Below are 12,986 nucleotides of genomic sequence, written 5' to 3'. Positions count from 1 at the left end.
AAGTCAATGTCCTTTATAAACACGTCTTACATCCTGTGGGATGTCAGTCTTTATTCTACCACGATTAGGGCTTATGAGGCATGGAAAAGAACCACTTTCATGCTAGCAGTCTTAAAATGGCATTGTGTCTTAGGTCCTTGGACGTTTCATGGCCTGGTTCTGAGCCAGACCTGAATCAGAAGAGTAAAGTTCCCTTTTTTCTTCACCAAGTCATCTGTTTACGAACTAAAAGCCCATCTACGTAACAGGCTGCTGGTGATAATCAAGTGGTCAGCACTGGAATTATTACCACTTTTGGATGGGTCATAGAGCTCCATGGTAGACTTGTTGACTCTCTTTTAAGAATGCTGTCATTGTTCATAGCCTGAATTCAGCAATTAAAAAAATATTTTTTTTCAGAGACAGGGTCTTGCTCTATTGTGCAGGCTGGGGTACAGTGGCACCATCATAGTGCAGCCTCAAATTCCTGGGCTCAAGCAGTTCTTCCACCTTAGCCTCCCAACTTGCAGGGACTACAGGCTTGTGCCACCACACCCAAAAAAACAAACACAGACTTAATTGAGGTATTTATATGCAATAAACTAATCATTTACTGATAACAATGTGTAGTAAGTTTTGACAGGTGCAGACATCTGTGAAACCACCACCACTATCAATATACAGAACATTTCATCACCCCTGAAAGTTTCTTGTTCCCTGATGGTCCATTTCTTCTTCCACCCTATACCCAGACTATCACTGATCTGATTTATGTTACTATATAAGTTAGTTTATATTTTCTGGAATTCCACATAAATGGAAATATGATGTATTATGTACTCTTTTTTGGGGAGAAGGGAAGAACCCTGGGTCCTTTGATTCAGCATCATGTTCTTGAGGTTCATCCATGTATCAGTGTTTTGCTGCTTATTGCAGAGTAGTGGTCCGCTGTATGGGCGAACCACTTTTCATTCACTCATTTGTTGATGGACATTGGATTGTTTCCACTTTTTCACTATTACAAATAAAGCTGCTATGGATATTTGAGTAGGTTTGTGTGGACAAATGTTTTTATTTCTCTTATGTAAATACCTAGGAGTGGAATGGTAGGTATATGTTGAGTTTTATAAGAAATTCCAAACTTTTCCAGAGGAACTGTGCCATTTTGGATTACCAAAAGCAATGTATGAGAGTTCCCATGTTCCACTTCCTCACTGACACTTTTTATTATCAGCCTTTTAATTTTAGCCATTCAAGTGGCATGCAGCAGTATCTCATTGTGGTTTTATTTTGCATTTACTGATGCCTAATGTTGTTGGGCAACTTTTCATGTGTTTATTTGCCATCCCTATCTCTTCTTTGTAAAGTCTCTATTCAAATCTTTTAATTGGGTTGTGTACGTACTGAATTTTCAGAGTTATTTCTATATTCTGAATAACAGTCTTCAGTCTTCTTTTGAGTCTTACAGTAATTATCATATCTTTGTAGTCAGGTAAGAAGGGCTAATTTTCATTTCATTATTTAACACTGAGCTTCCTCCAAAACAAACCTATTCTGTCATTTTCCTCTTCTCAAGTAATGGCATTTCACTTATTGGAGTCATCCTTGACTCCTTTCTCCCCTACCCACATCCAACCCTTCAGCAAATTCTGCTGACTCTACCTACAAAACCTATTCAGAATCCAACCACTTTCCACCACCTCCCCTGTTTCCACCCTCTTCCAAGCCCCCTTGACTTCTCCTCTGGGTTACTGCCAGAGCTCCTAACTGCTCCCTTTCAACTCTTCCACTCCCTGATACTGTCCCTTCCCCAATCTTTTCTCAAATACAACAGCCAGAGCAATCCTGTTAAAATATAAGTCATGTCATATTACTACTCTGCACAAGTTACCACTGGCTTCCTAGCTGACTTATGAAGCCCTGGAAAACCCTATGTCTGACCTGCCATGACCTTTCACCCCTCTCTTCTGCCAGTTTCTTTCTTGTTCATCCTGTTCCAGCCACACTGGCCTCCCTGTTGTTCCTCCCACATGCCAGACCTGCCTACCATATAGGGTTTTTGCACTTGTTCTTGTTCCCTCTGCCTGGAATAATCTCCCCCCACTAGGCTTGACTCTATCCTTACCTCCTTTACATACCACCTTCTGCTCAGTGTATAAGTTTATTTTTGATTCAGTTTCCCTCCCCTCCATTCCAAACATCAAATACAAAAAGAAAATGAAAGGTGTAAACTATGCTTAAAAACAAGATAAACATATCTATGGGCGGAGAGGGGGGGAAGAACAGAACAGAATAAAGCAAAGATGAATGTTGAAGCCACAGTCCTGCTGTGCTTTGAGTCTGAAAGTAGGTGGTGGTTCTAGGAGCTCTATTCTGGTGGACTGGGAACTAAAAGTAGCCCAAGTGGGGTGGGATGAGAGCCACTGTCCTTACTTAAAACCAAGGTTTGGGCTAGACTGCCCCAGCTATGAAAGGAGACTGAAAACATCTGACAATTACAGCTCACAGTGAAGCCTAGGATGTTACGAAGAAGCAGGTACAATCTACAGCCCGCATGTGGGCCAAGGCCACCTGGAGGTATGAAGATTGAAGTTTATCTGTGTCTCTATGTCCTGGGGGTCCTGATAATGTCACTATGAGACCTATTATAGGCTTAGAGGTCCTTGGAGAAGTAACCACAAAGCTGTTGGGGGAGGGATGGTACAGAGAAGACCACTTCCTCCAAACTAACTCTGACTCCATGAGTGTGCCAACCCAATTTCCAAAATACCAAAGGAAAACTAACTCAAGAAGACAGTCAACAAAATCGACACCGGGGGGCTAATTTATTTGAGATTAAATGAAAATAGGGCAGTCTGACAATGATTTTTATTTTATTTATTTTTTTGAGACGGAGTTTCACTCTTGTCGCCCAGGCTAGAGTGCAATGGCATGATCTCAGCTTACCGCAACCTCCGCCTCCTGGGTTCAAGCAATTCTCCTGGCTCAGCCTCCAGAGTAGCTGGGATTACAGGCGTGTGCCACCATGCTCGGCTAATTTTGTATTTTCAGTAGAGACAGGGTTTCACCATGTTGGCGAGACTGATCTTGAACTCCTAACCTCAGGTGATCTACCCGCCTCGGCCTCCCAAAGTGCTGGGATTACAGGCATGAGCCACTGTACTCAGCCTGACAATGACTTTTAAGTGTATGTTTTAGGAACTATGGGAGATGAAAAAAGGAATTACAGCTGTAAGAAAGAATAAGGAAATATAAAACACAACAGGCAGAAAGGAAATATTCGTACATGGATATTTTTAAAAAAGAATAATGCATACATGCTAGAAATAAAAAATAGACATTGAAATTTAAATTTTAAATGAGAATCCAAACTGGACAAAGATGGATATAGGATTAGTGAACTGAGAGACATGCTGAGGAAATCACCCAGAATGCAGTAGAGGAAGAATAAAAATAGTAGTTAGTGACACAGAGAGCAGACCTAAGACTCTAACACAGCTTTGATAGGTATCCAGGGGAAGGGTGTTGGAGTGGTGGCAGACCAACCCTTTTCAGAAAGATGAAGGCTGCGAACTTCCCAGAAGTGAAATAAGGCGTTAAGTTTTCAAAAACAGAGTGCTTTGCTCCACTTGTATATAGTTACGTTTTTTCTTTTCTTCTTTTGCTTTTTTTTTTTTTTGGAGACAGGGTCTTACTCTGTCACCTAGGCTGGAGTGCAGTGGCGTGATCTCAGCTCACTGCAGCCTCAACCCCCCCAGGCTCAAGCAATCCTCCTGCCTCAGCCGCCTTAGTAGCTGGGACTACAAGTGTGTGTCACTATGCTTGGCTAATTTTCATCTTTTTTGTAGAGATGGGGTTTCACTATGTTGCCTAGGCTAGTCTTGAGCTCCTGGGCTCAAGGGATCCATCCACCTCAGCCTCCCAAAGTGCTGGGATTACAAGCATGAGCCACCGCACCCAGCCTCAACTGGATGTATTAAATCCATAAATTTACCCCTAGATATGTCACAGTGAAATAGCCCAATACAGGGATAAAACAAGTTTCCAAAACTAACAGAGAAGACAGATGATCTGTGAAGGAGTAACAATTCAAAGATAGTCTTTTCTTTTCTGTCTATGGTTCTACTTCACTGAAAGCCTTAATCTAAATAGTTATGTGTCACCTCATGACGGGGTCATGTTCTGAGAAATATCAGGCGATTCTGTCACTGTGCCAACATCATAGACTGTGGTGACACAAACCTGGATGCGATAGCCTACTACACGCCTAGGCTGCACAGTATATAGCCTATGACTCTTAGGCTACAAACTTGTGTAGCATGTTACTGTACTGAAGGCAACTGTAACACCATGGTAAGTATCTGTGTATTTAAACATATCTAAACATAGAAAAGGTACAGTAAAAATATGGAATAAAAGATTTTCAGGCTGGGCGCAGTGGCTCACACCTGCAATCCCAGCACTTAGGGAGGCTGAGGTGGGTGGATCACCTGAGGTTAGGAGTTCAAGACCACCTCACCAACATGGTGAAACCCCATCTTTACTAAACATACAAAAAAATTAGATGGGCATGGTGGCAGGCACCTGTAATCCCAGCTACTCGGGAGGCTGAGGCAGGAGAATCACTTGAACACCAGGAGGCAGAAGTTGCAGTGAGCCGAGATTACACCATTGCACTCCAGCCTGGGCAACATAGCAAGATTCCATCTCAAAAAAAAAAGATTTTTAAAACTATATGCCTATAACTTAGGCTGCACTAAATTTATAAAAAGTACTTTCCTTTCTTCAATAATAAATTAACCTTAACTTACTGTAACTTTTTTACTTTATAAACTTTTTAATTTTTTTAACTTTTGACTTTTGTAATAACACTCTAATAAGAAACATATTGTACAGCTGTACAAAAATATTTTTTTCTTTATATCCTTATTTCATAAGCTTTTTTCTTTTTAAACTTTTTTTTTTTAAACTTTTTTTGTTAAAAATTAAGACATATATATTAGCCTAGGCCTACACAAGGTCAGGATCATCAATGTCACTGTCTTCCATGTCCAAATCTTGTCCCACTGGAAGGTCTTTAGGCACAGTAACACACATGGAGCTTTTTTTTTTTTTTAGATCCTATGTCTCCAGGCTGGAGTGTGGTGGCCAGATCTCAGCTCACTGCAAGCTCCGCCTCCCGGGTTCACGCCGTTCCCCTGCCTCAACTTCCCAAGTAGCTGGCACTACAGGCACCTGCCACCACGTCCAGCTAATTTTTTTGTATTTTTAGTAGAGATGGTGTTTCAGCCTATTAGCTAGGATGCTCTCGATCTCCTGACCTCGTGATCCGCCCACCTCGGATTCCCAAAGTGCTGGGATTACAGGCGTGAGCCACTGCGCCCAGCCAACTTCTTTTTTAATAAGTAGAAGAGTACACTCTAACATAAAAAATATAGTAAATACTGAGTAATAGAAATTTTTCAGTTCCATTATAATCTTTACGGAACCACTGTTGTATATGCAGTCTGTTGTTGACTGAAACGTCATTATGTGACACACGACTATAGGCAGTAGTTTTCACTCTGTTCACTCTGTTGAGTTTCAAACATTTCATTTTTAATGTTTTTCTCCTTTAGTTAGACAAGGACTTGAGATATTTGCAGAGGGCAGAATTAGGCTTTTGCCAGTCAGGGCTTTAGGAAAACTATCTGAAAGTAGACAGGAGATGTAGTAGGAAAAGCACCAATTTATGGAGTGGGTGGAGTTTGCTTGCAATGTAGGTGCAATGGGTGGATTTATTATACAGTAAAGTCATCAAGTTTATACTTTTTCAAGAAATCAAGGGGTTGAGATATAAAACAGTAACAATACATCAAATACTAGCCTGAAAAACAGTATTTCTCTCTCTCTTCCTACAAAATGTGACCACCATTCTGAATTTGGCATTTTCATGTCCATTGTCACATCTACCTTAATTTGTCCAGCATTTGGCTAAATGTATTACCGACACTTGCGTATTCCTAAATTGGGGCCTTTGACTTATAAGACAGCTTTTGAAGTTTGTCCTTCTCCTTAACTATAAACCAAGTACATACTCTACCACCTGCAAACCACATCACTCACTCATCACTTTTAGAGTCCTCTCTATTTAGATCCCTGCCAGCCCTTCTGTCTTGTTGTTTCCTTCTACTCAGGCTCAACCTGATACTAAGATATAGGAGACCAGAACTGTTCTCAGAACTTAGACTGGATAAAATGTTACTTTCTTTTCAGCAGCAAAGTGTGGGAATATCGCTGATGTCCACTGAGGCAGGTAATTTTTTGGTATGAAGAACAAATTCATGGGGAGCTGGCACCTTTGGCTACTCTTTCTTTTGCTGTCTATGTAAGTAATAAACCGCCTGAATCCAAAAGTGGCTTGTGATACCTTTACCAGCCGAATTAGTAGTGGACTCATAGGCTGCCTGGGTTTAAATCCCAGCTCTGCCATTAACTTGTGTGTGACCTTCAGCAAATTTCTGAACTTCTTTGTCTTGGCTTCCTCATCTACATAAAACAAGAGTATCTACTTCAAAGGTAGTTGTAAGAGTCAGATGAGTTAGCCTATAAAACTAGCAGAACAGTGCCTGGAACGAGGCAAACACATAGTAAATGTTAGTGGCTGTTATTTTCTGTTTTAGTAGTTGTGTCTGGGACTGCTACAGAAGTATAACATACATTATCTCCGATCTTAACAACAACCTTATAATGTCAGTGTTAGTGTCCTTGTGTGTGGCTGATGAAACAAAGACGGAAAGAATTCCAGCTGTGCTAGGATGGCTGAGCCAGGTGGCACTGGTCTGCATGGGTCTAAAGCTTTGCTGGTTGCCCTCAGTCCTGCTCCCTTCTCTTTTGACAGGCCCTGGGAACCAGCTCTATCCTTTTGGCCTAAAGCTTTGGCGCAGTCAAGGTGAGAGTTGACCACACCCTCTTATCAAGCATACAAGACAAAGCAAGGCCACAGCCTTACTAATTCGGCTGGTAAAGGTATCACAAGCCACTTTTGGATTCAGGCAGTTTATTACTTACATAGACAGCAAAATAAAGAGTAGCCAAAGGTGCCAGGTCTCCATGGCTTTGTCCTTCATACCAAAAAATTATGACCTTGGAACAGAAGGGGCCAGATGACTGCAGCGTGACTTGTGGGATGCCCTGTTGCTGAGGAGTCCACTGTAGTTAAGCAGCTTTACTTACTGCAACTCTATTCTGAGGGGGCTGGAGTACAGAAGTTCATCTTCATCAGAACCTGGGAGGTAATGAGAGACCGTTTCATGGCAGCCTCCCGGGAGATAGATGGTGGGTGGCAGATGGCCTTGAATCCTGTCCTCTCCTGTTCCAGGAAGATCACAGGCACCTGAAAGTCTCCTGTGAACTGTGGTTCAAGCCTCTGTCTGCATGGCCTCTGGATACACTCGAGGATGTTGTAGCTGAGTTGTTCCCCTCACCCCTCTGCCCCTGGCCCAGGCTTGGCCTCTGAACCCTTTGACCTGAAGTGTTTCCATCCCCTAATCTGACTTCTCCCCTGGTCTATATCAAGGCTAGTGAGCTTTCTAGGAATAAATGTCAAATTTATCCAACTGGATGAAGACCTTTGAGGATAGAGACCCACACTGAATATACTTTGTCTTTTCTTTTTTTTTTTTTTTTTGAGACGGAGTCTCGCTCTGTCACCCAGGCTGGAGTGCAGTGGTGCGATCTCTGCTCACTGCAAGCTCCGCCTCTTGGGTTCATGTCATTCTCCTGCCTCAGCCTCCCGAGTAGCTGAGACAACAGGCGCCTGCCACCACGCCCGGCTACTTTTTGTATTTTTAGTAGAGACAGGGTTTCACCATGTTAGCCAGGATGGTCTCGATCTCTTGACCTCGTGATTCGCTTGCTTGGGCCTCCCAGAGTGCTGGGATTACAGGCGTGAGCCACCGCACCTGGCTACTTTGTGTCTTTTATACATAATACACATTCATACAACATGGACTTGCCCTCACCTAGAAACACAATAAATATAGGTTTCTTGGTATGTGAACTTAGAGCCACCTGGTTTCAGTCTAAAACTCAGTAGCTGAAGGCTCCTGGAGCTTGTCCCTCATCCCCTGCAATCTGGCAGTCACTCCCCTAGGTGTGCTACAATATGAGTGGATTGGTAATGGTAACACAAAGCACAGAAGTGCAAAAAGTCCATAGGATCTTTTTTGCTTTTCTTTCTAACCATCTATCTCTGGCATTAGAAGGGGGCACTGCGCTAAGCTTTCAAGGTGCCCTGTTGCTGAGAAGTGTGGGTTTAGGGAGTGGCTTTAATGAAACCTACCAGGAGAGATCCAGGCTGGGTTATGACCTTCACAGTCCACTCTTCTTTGAGCAGGAACTTTTATAAGCAGATGTAATCAGGCATAGGTAGCTTAATGAGGTAAAGAATGGGCAAGAAACTGTCCTGGCTTGTGCTAATAATTCCTGATATACAGTGGCTGTCTCCAAGGAGCCCAAAGCACAGCTCAGACATTATCTCATTAATCCTCCCAAAACCCCCATGAGGTAGGCAGGTGGCAGGCATTCCCCCTGCTCCAGGATCAGAGGGAATGGGGCCCTTACGCGACTTGCCCAAGGTCATACTGGGTGGCAAAGCCTAACATATAATTTATTGCTTTTAACACTTGAGCCTGTGGTTTTTTTCCCTCCCTACCCCGCTCTCCCGCGATTAACAGCAATATTTTAATCAGGTGATTTTCATCTAGTGCATCTCTTCCTAAAGGGCTATTGGCTCTTTCCCTTCATTTGGAAACTCACCAGGGCAGAAGGGGATGGAATAAGGTGAATCTGTAGCCTGTGGGTATAGCCTGTGAGCCCTTAAAGAACCCAAGTCACTGTCTCCCTCTCTGGGGCCCTCTGCCCATTCAGGAATCATCACTGTGTCCTGCTTTCATGCAGTCTGTGTGTTGGGTTTCCTGCTTCATTACATGGTCTTGGGGACCCCAAACGGGGTTAGCTCCTTTCCCACCCAACTCCCCTTTCAGTGTATCTCCTGTGAGGCCACCATCATTTGCATCCTGTTCACAGTAGTATTGGGCCCCTGGCCAGAGCCCTTTTGCCTTTGGCAGCACACTCTCATCTACCCAACCTTCCATTCAACAGTCTTACCATCCATTCAGGCCATGTATATGGTGAAATCACACAATAACCCTCTTTGCTTCATCTTTCCAAAAGGATGTTCAGGGTACAAGTCACTCTGCCTAAAATGGCTTCTCTCAATGCATTTGAACTAAGAGCTGACCCCTGTCTATAACACTGCACTGAGCCTTTCATTCTTGCAAACTCAAAGAATGTACATACCAAATGTCAGCCAGAGACCAGCAACCACAACAGAGAACATTCTTAAGGATGGAGGCATCAATATGGCAGCTCATTCCTTCAGATAGGGCTGCAGCTGTCCTCCCCTGCATCCCTCTCCAAAATACAGGCATATATCCTCATGGGTAGACATTGAGGCTGACACACACAACACTGTAAATGACTAATGACACATGGAGCACTCCATCTATAACTATGGAAGAAATGATAACACGGTGGCTCCAGATCCTATCATGGCCTGTCTGTAGCATCTCTACAAGAGTCAGTATAATAGCTAGAATCAGAGGTTCTCTCTCTGTGAAAAACAAGTGACTTCTTGTGTCTTTTGGAGAGACGACCCAGAGAACATTACAGTGTGGCCTGAGATAAGCATCAGTATCACAGACAACTTCATTGCACCCCTCTGCACTCCAAGCCTACAGAGAAGTTAGAAGTTAGAAGTTACAGAGAGTCAGAGGTTACAGAGAAGTCACTTAGTTGAGACAGCAGCTTTAGACTAGTGCTGTCCAACACAACATTCTGCAATAATGGCGATGTTCTATTTCTATACCGGCAATGTAGGAGCTGCAAGCCACATGTTGCTATTGAGCAGTTGGGATGTGGTAAATGCAAACCAGGAACTGAATTTTAAGTTTTACTTAATTAACTCAAATTTAAATAGCCACATTAGGCTGGTGACCACTATGTTAACCTCGGACTCTGAAATCTAATACTTCCCTATATTCTCAAGAAAGAAAGTCCACATGTATTCTTACCCTATTCTCCTCAAGATATCCCAAAGACATCAAATTAAAGTCAGGACCAGCTTGAATCAAAAAGATAAAGACATGTGTTTGATGCTACTGAGGAAATGTTGTTTTTAAAAGACTTAGTTTTTAATAGCAGCACCATGCTGTGCAAAACAAAATAAAATACCACAGGAAGTCAGCAAGGAAGGTCTTTTGCGGTCAGATACCAGTGGGTGGTCAGGTGACATGGAGAAACTCAAATAGAAAGGGTGAGAAGCTCAGGCTGCCATTAATTTCACTGTGTGTCTTGGGTAAAGCATTTTTTTTTCTCTCTGGACCTCAATTTCTCAACAGTAAATAGAATTTAACCATCTGTCCCATCTAATTCACAGAGTTGTTGGAAGGAAAAGGTAAAGCAGACTAAAGAGTATCAAATGCTACTTATTTAATAAAACCAAGATGCCATACTAAATTCGCCTAAGTTGCTAGGAGGTCCTTATCCCCCATTCTCCTGCCTGCCCATCCTCTGCCCCATCCATTCTTCATGGTCCAGCTCTAGCCCCATTGCCGCCACATGATCTTTCCAGAACTCTCCAGCTCACTATCACTGTTCCCTCTGAATACCTTCCATATTTTGATACTTTAAGCTCAACTATCACATGTGTTCTTGTCCCAGTAGGATGGGATGTCAACCATTAGCTCTGGATTAAATGAGATAATGCATACGCTATGGTTTGAATGTATATGGCCCTCCAAAATGCACATTGGAACTTAACCTGCAAGGTGATGGTATTAAGAGGTGAGGGGCCTTGGGAGGTGATTAGAATATGTGGGCTCTTCTCTCATGAACAGATTAGTGCCCTTATAAAAAGTTCTGAAGAAGAGTTGACCCTTTTGCCCTTCCATCTTCTGCCACATGAGGACACAGCAATAAGGAAGCAGAAAGTGAGCCTTCAGCAGAAACCAAATCTGCTGGCACCTTGATCTTGGACTTCCCAGCCTCCCCAACTGTGAGAAATAAATTTATTTTATAAATCACCCAGTTTCAGGTATTTTATTACAGCAAAAGGAACAGACTGAGATAGTATGTCAAATAATAAAACTTTATGTTACAAAAGATAAACAGCAACATGATCAAGTGAGATGATGTAGTTAAGTGAGCCACTAGGCAGAAGCCAAGGATGATGTAGCTTCTACACTTAGAACGACTGGGAACAGCTAGGGAAAAGTGACTGGCTGGGAAACCCTACTAGTGGAATTAGAATTGCTTGGGATCCCTCCAAGAGGAGGTAAGAATGAGCAGGAGCCTGGCAGGTAATGGGCTCCAATCTGAGACTCAGAACAACAATGCAACCTCCCCACTCAGAACTGGAAACAACCCAATTTCAAAAGGGGGCAGTAAATAGGCCCAAAGATGAACTCATTGCCATTTCCTTCTAACCAGTTGCCCAACTATCCCTTTTAAAAAATATAGCTCCTATCAATATGACCCAAGAGCTATAGGATTTGAGAACCTTGAATTGAGGATGGCAGTCCCAGACCCCCCCTGCTAGATCAAATTTCTCAGCTGCACTGTTGCTCAAATTAATTAACAGTAGCTCTCTAGCCACTGCCACCATAATAAACGGCTCTGGGATGCCACTGAAGACCCCCAGTGGGGACTGATTGTGAAGGGACACCAGGGAACCTTCTGGGCTGATGGTCATGTTGTTCTCTATCTTGACAGGGGTTGGGTTTCACAAAGCAACTCATTTGTTAAAAACCCACGAGACAGTACACTTAGGATTTGTGTATTTCACTACATGTAAAGTTTACCTCAAAGAAAAAAACATAAACAAACGAAAAATGCACAGCCCAGACACACATATAACCCCCATCAGAATTTCTGGGGTTGGGACCCAGACTCTGGTTTCTTAACATGCTTCCCAAGTGATTCTGATGAAGATGAACTTCACAGAACACCTTGAAAATGACTTGCCCAGACCAAAGAAAACAGGCCAAGAACAGATAAAGAACATACTCAAATTAGCTTCTCACTTTCTATCTGAACTAAGTATCTTAGTCTGCTCAGGCTATCATAACAAAGTACCCTAGACTGGGAGACTTAAACAACAGAAACTTACTTTCTTACAGTTCTGGAGCTGGGAAGTCCAAGATCAAGGTGCCACGGAGGCAGGTTTCACTCTGAGGCCTCTTCTCTTGGCTTGCGGTGGCCACCATTTCCCTGCATGCTCACATGACCTCTTCTTTGTGCATAAAGGGGAGAAAAAGAGAGCAAGCTCCCTGGTGCCCCTTTTTATAAGGGTACTAAGACCATTGTGAAGGTCCAACCCCCTTGACCTCATCTAACCCTAACTGCCTCCCATAGACCCCATCTCCAAATACCATCACTGTGGGGGTTAGGGCTTCAACACATGAATTTGGTAGGGAAATTAAATGAATATTCGGTCCATCATACTTGTCTACATGACAGAAATCACAACTCAGATTCTCAAGAGTTACTGGGAATTACCATATGAAATGGCTACAGTTTCCTGATTTTATTTACAAAAATGGCAGTTGTATATGTTCTACTTAATACTATTGTGGTAACATGATGGTATTACTTCTACAAGCATTGCCTTGGTGAATGAGTAACTTCTTAAGCCACAGATGGGCATAATATTATTTGAAAGAGATCTTCCCAGGCCAGAGGTTCATCTCCAACCCAAACTAGACTATTCCTCCAGAAAGAGAGAAGAAAAGAGAAGGAGGAGAGGGGACACAGCAACTAATGGGCAGTCATAAGGTGTGGCAGTCATGAGGTGAGGTGTTCACCTACCTACCTACCTGGGTTCCACAGCTAAGGGGACACTTCCCACACAGGGAGCCATGGACTGCTGAATCAGATGCTCATGTAAGCTGAGCTGCCTGCCCTCT

The 12,986-nt window shown here is 42.9% G+C and overlaps 1 protein-coding gene across 3 annotated transcripts in view; it reads right to left on the bottom strand.

Annotated features, from left to right (window-relative positions):
• The window catches only part of ZNRF3 (zinc and ring finger 3), a 178,196-nt gene that overhangs the window by 86,571 nt on the left and 78,639 nt on the right, over positions 1-12,986 (bottom strand). The window contains exon 1 of one of the 3 annotated variants that reach the window (XM_033233114.1): positions 12,191-12,301. The exons of the other annotated variants lie outside the window; for them this stretch is intronic. The gene's annotated coding sequence lies outside the window, so the exon portion shown is untranslated. Of the gene's footprint in view, positions 1-12,190; positions 12,302-12,986 lie in introns of those variants that run through there. 3 annotated transcript variants of the gene reach the window in all.

Source organism: Trachypithecus francoisi, unplaced genomic scaffold (genome assembly GCF_009764315.1).
Source record: "Trachypithecus francoisi isolate TF-2019V2 unplaced genomic scaffold, Tfra_2.0 Lachesis_group14, whole genome shotgun sequence".
Classification (NCBI taxonomy): Eukaryota; Metazoa; Chordata; class Mammalia; order Primates; family Cercopithecidae; genus Trachypithecus; species Trachypithecus francoisi.
Note: the sequence above shows the minus strand (reverse complement) of the source record. Positions and strands in the feature narration are given on the sequence as shown.